Source organism: Gallinula chloropus, assembly GCF_964237585.1.
Source record: "Gallinula chloropus genome assembly, chromosome: 2".
Taxonomy (NCBI): Eukaryota; Metazoa; Chordata; class Aves; order Gruiformes; family Rallidae; genus Gallinula; species Gallinula chloropus.
Window position 1 is genome coordinate 127,876,070 of NC_140086.1, and position 5,713 is coordinate 127,881,782.

The window sequence follows — 5,713 nt, forward strand, 5'->3', positions numbered from 1 at the left end:
CTCACCCGGTGTGCTTGCCCCAAGTCCCTTAACACCGCCCCCCTCCCTAAGCTGTGTTGGATTTATACTCAACTGAAGGGTATAACCATCCAAAACCCCCTTCACCTCTTCCTATTTTCATATTAACCTTCCTTTAAACTCGATGTCTTTTCAACCTACTTGTGAATGTGACGAATGGCCAAATGAATGTATAATAATTTCTGTGGTTGGTGTCCGGACCGTTGCATGACGCACCGTGCTTTGCTGTACTGCGGGTATACTGAGTTCTATCAGTTGTCGTGTGTGAGCGAAATGTCCTCCTGATTTTCTGTACAATCATGAAAGGCTCTGGGATTCCGCCGGTGATGGAAGCCAGGGCAGGATTTACGGGTCCTTATAATGTCTGTAATAAATATATTCCACTTTCAGGTAGCTCTTGTCTACCTACCTCTGTGTGACGTCAGAGCCGAGTCACAGGTTGGGTTCAGCAGTTTTGTTTTCCTTATTTTCTACTGCCGAGGCCTTTCCAAAGGGGAAAGGGATGAAGAGTCTCCCAGTGTCACACCTCATGTGTTGTTTGGCTGGGGTCAGAGCTCTGGCTGCTCAGCCTGACTCATAACACAAAGTTTCTTCCTTTCCTACTTTCAAATAATATTATTTTTAGAAAATATAAGCCTCTCCTCCGTAACTAGAAGGAATTTATGATCCCGATCTATTTCTGAAGCACAAACACCAGTACTTCCTGGGTCAAGTGCTAACCTTTTCACCTCGGGATGGATGCTGACACTTATGTAAACAGAGCACCCTTCAAAAGCAGAAACTGTCTTCAGCCAGTCTTTCCTCACATAGCAGGCCCCTCGCCAAGGGCTGCACATTTAATTAGTTTGGGCACTAACTTGGGCCGGCTTCTCTCTCCATGTCCCATCCCAGGCTGCCAAGTCCGGAGGGTGATGGGTGCCAAGGTGGGAGATAGCTCCTAGGTGCTTGGTAGTGTCCTTCTGGCATCAACCCCATCCCATTCCACCACCACCTTTTCTTTTTTCTTTTTTCTTTTTATTTTGGGGGGGGAGGGCGGGGGTGTGTTTGAGGTGGGTAGGTGGGGGAGGGTGGAGGTGGGGAAGTTCTCTCAGGTAAATATCATAAAATTTCCAAGAGGTATCAAAAGAAAGGCGGGTCAGGGGAAGCGTGTGTGGGGAGCACCCGGGTGGCAGGACGGAGCAGAGACATGCTCAGCTGGACGGGGTGTGTCTCAAGTCACTGCTGCCTCTTGAATTTCAGCGCAAACACGCGTTAACATCTCCTTCCCCCGACCCATCTGCGGGGGAGCGCTCCCGGGCTTCTCCCGCGGCCGGGCTGCCCACGCAAGACTGGCTTTGCGGGATCTGCAGCAGGTTAACGTAATTTTCTTCACTTCGGTGTCAAAAGAGACCAGCCCTGATTTGCAAGGCGCGGCGGCCATATCAAGAGCCGAGCTATCTGCAAGTAGAGCAGGGCTGTTTCCAAAGGCTCCCGCCGATGCCTCCCTATTTCTTTCATTTCCCCGCCTGCCATATACTTTACCTTTTGTTTATTAGTGTAACAGCCACAAAGCAAAACAGATGGCCTTCTTCCAGAGACTTCGATGTGTTAAAGTGGCATTTGCATGCCAATGAGGGCATTTCAATATCGAAATCTGGATCTAAACATTGCTGGAATCCGGATCTGCAACCCGGCTCCCCCGGTGTCGACTTAATGTGTTAAAAAGAGCGGTCATAAATTATAGCCTAAACACGAGAGACAAGACACTTGTCAGTGCGTCAATCTGCGGTGAGCGATTAATCGACATGGAATCCCGCACACACACCCCACCCCAAACCCGGTTTTATTTTAATTTGGGGTTTGATTTTTTTCCTTAGTCCTGATCGATTTCCAGAAAAGACACCCCAAACCTCCCGATCCCGGCTCATTTTATCAGAGTTATTATTATTTCGATACGATCAACCTTTCGGGCCAGGGAGTGTGGGGAAGAGGGAATGAAAATCTCTAGTTTAGAGTTCCTATCACAAAAATGTCCCAAAAAATATCACAGCGTGCTTTGACTTGATGGAAAAACTCATTTGCCCTTCGGGTCCTGGGGATCCTTTTGGGTTTACATTTTATAAATAAATAAAATTCTAGAGTTCTAGGGGAAAAAGACAACCTCCAACACCCCCTCCCCCCAACCCCAAACCCCAAACCAACCCAAACCGCGTCCAAATGTCAAACGGAGTTTAGCATCTTCCTATCATACTTAAGGCCATTTCTGCTCTTCACCTTTAAAGTTTACTTTTGGAGGCTATTGAGATGCTTTGGTGTTTTCCTCTGGGGCAATCAGATTGAAACCGATCAATATTTACTCAGTCTGAAAGGGCTGTTGAAAAGGCAGCTAACAACAAACTGCTTAGCTGCTCTCCCCTCTTTAATCTCAGGTTCACCGAAAGTTCAAGCAGAAATGAATTCGGTGATGGGTCACTTTAGAATAAGTCCCAGTGGTTGATCTCACAGCCTTGGTAAAGGCAACAATTACAGAGCCATCCCTCTCCCTCTCTCCCTCTCGCTGTCTCCCTGGCAGCGGCAACTTTCCTCTCGTTTTTGCCCAGTAGTTTTTACGAAATCTTAACCGCTTTCCGTTGTTTTGCGGAGACGGCAAAACCCCGGCATCTCACCGGCGTAAAGGCGGGTAACCCCCACGAGAGGTACTGGGGGTACGGGAACAAGCCCTCTCTCGCAAAGAGATCTTGCATTTTCAAGGGGAAGGGGGTCCGGGGGCATAGAGAGGGATGCTTGGGGCTTTCTTTCTCCCTGGCAATGACAGGGAGGTGGCAGGGAGAGGTGGGAGACGCGCCCGGCAGCTGGAGGCGCTGGCGGAGCCGCGGGGCTACACTCCCCTCTCCATCCTTTGTGGGGAAAGAGTAGAGAGAAATCTGGGCAAAACGGGATGGACGTCGCTGTTAATTGCAGGGACTCTTCAGAGGCCAAAGTTCACGTAATCACTGCATAAATGCATGCTTAATAGGGATTTATTAGTATCTCTCTAATGGCAGCTCACGTTTGGGCTATAGCCTCGAACGGGTTTTCACCGGCAAATTGCTTCTCAGGATCTGCCCTTTACCCCCACCCCCCACAACCCCTCCTCGACACAGCCGGGGGACCCCGGGCACGAAAGGCGATGAGCTCCCGACCCGGTCCCTGGGGAGGCTCCGCGTGGGCCGGGCCCCGGGGCCGCCCGCGGGAGAGCCTGGGCGGCAGCGCCGCGCCGGGGAGGGAGCCCGGGGGAGTCAGGCCGCTCCCCTCCCGCGGCTCGGTGGGGGTCCTCTACTCGGCGGGGACGGGAGGGGGGTGTGTGTGTCTGTAAATTTTTAAATGATTTTTTTCTGAAAAGAATTGTTTCAGAGTGGGGTTTTTTTTCCGCCTAAGCTTGGGAGTAAGAGCTCTTGTTTGCTTTGCCCTAGCAATGAGCTCTGTGAGACCGCAGTGAACTGGTAACCACAAAAAGAAAATACAGAAATAATTAAATGACTAATATATGAATAAATAGCAATATAAATAGATATAAAATATTTCTTTCTTTTATTTCCTTCTTCTTTAGCTTTTTTCCCCTGTCTTTTCCCGTGTCTGCTTTTCTTGCTCACTTTTTCTCATTTTCTCCCTCTTCCTCTCTCTTTTTTCCCTTTCTCCCTTTCCAAAGCAAACATTCCTTTTCTCCCCCAGGCACACTACTTGGCCGACTTTCACTGTTAACATTATTCTTTTATGGTTTATGTGTCATAAAATATTACAGGTCACAGTTACTCCTGTTTCAGGCTCAGAAAGACTATTGAAATCAATGGGAGCTCTGGGGAAAAGAAGTCTTCCCTCGTGCCTAAGAATTTGAGGGCAAACTTTGTTGGTTTTGATCATGTGGGGAGTCCTCTTTGCCATATAACTTCAAAAGGATTACACATTTCAGTAATACGAGCAGAAATTGGCCAGGAAAAATGCTTCCGCGCTATTTTTCATAGGGCAGTGACATATTTTAAGCATTTGTTCCACACGGAGAATGTTTCAGCCATTACTTTTACAATTATCTTGGCTTCCCAAATCTACTTTCCTTGAAAACGTACATCTCGTAATGTTAGATTCGGACTATTGATTCATATAAAAACGTGGCCGAATAACGATCAACCTCGATTATGGTGAAACTAATAGCCAGTTCATGACTTTTCAGGGTGCTCAGTTTACAAATACAAACTGAACGTATTACAAAAATTCTCCCTGTTCAAGAAAGTAAAAGTACCACGAAGAAACAACAACAACAAAACCCCGCAAAACAAACAAACAAGAATCAAATCAACCCAAACGAGTGGCGATAGGACACGAAGCCAATCTCAGCCACAACGTCTTTTGCTTATGTTCACATCGGTTTAAAACGTGGTGTAGCCAGCGGGAAGCGGAGGGATTAGGATAATACAGGGACTCATGGAGCGTTTCGCTCGCAACAGTTGTAGGAAGTGTCTGAGCAGTCGGGAGCCGGGGGACAGACCCGCCCGCCCTGCCCCGGTGCCTGCCCCGGTGCCCGTCCCGGTGCCTGCCCGGCTTTCCCGGCGCTGCGCAGGGGCTGCTCTCTGCATTCAACACGCTTGGCTTTGCACACAAGTATTTATACATTTTCTAATTCTAACCTACACGGGGTTGTAAGTCGGCGGGCCGCTGGCCGCCAGAAAGGGGGAAAAAAAAAAGAAAAAAGAGAAAAGAAAAAGGTAATATGCTATCGATTATTAGAAAATAAAAAAGAAATAAATCCAAGGAAATATCTGCTTTGATTGAATGCTTCGCTAACGCGTTTGGTAGGGATCGATTGCATTCGCAGCTGTCTTCGGGTTTGATCCTCGGGAAATGACTAATACGAGGAAAATTCGTTGAATGCATTGTAATAACAACGAAGCGGGGCTGCGGCCGCCGGGCCGCTCCGCGCCTCTCCGCGCTGCTCCGCGCCTCGCCCGCGGGATGCCGTGCCCGCGGGCCGATCTCCTCCGCACTCAGCTCCGCGGGTCAGGTCCTTAGGACCCCCGGCTGCGGGGAGGGCAAACGCCCAGCTCATCCAGGGGATGCCCCGGCAGCCCCCACTCCCTGACGGCAGGCTGCGAGCCTGCTGGCCGCGCCTGAGGTGGCATCGCAGCGCTGAGCCAGGGGTATCGCTTCTGATCGCCTTTGTCTATTAATACAGCCATCACCAAATCCCGGATAACCTCCTTTTCCCTCTGTCAACACCCCTCCGCTCCAGCCCGTGCTGGGGGAAGAGGGATGGGACCTGCCATCGGGGTCCTGTAGCAAGGGGGTGCCCCTTTTAGGGGTAACTTGGTGACAGATGTTGACGTTTCTAGGGACCTCGGTAAACAGAAAGTTGGACTGGACTTTCTCATAGCCCATGTGGTTTTCATCATTCCCCGTCAGGCTCAGACCAAAGGCAGAAGATTCCCTCTTCACACTCCTCATCCCCTCTCATCTTCAGCAGTCACTCAGCCCCAGTGACATGGAATAAAGAGCAGAGAAAACACAGGAGACCAGGTTCGTTAAGTAATGAAAAGAGATGGGGGTGAGGGTAAGGCTGGCGATGGAAATGTGGGGTGGGAGGGGAGTGGGAATCGCTCCTTCGCTGCACACCAGTGAGCCTTCAGGTGCAAAGCACATCTGTGTAAATCACAGACTCCATCTGGGGACAGGGGGAGCACGTCAG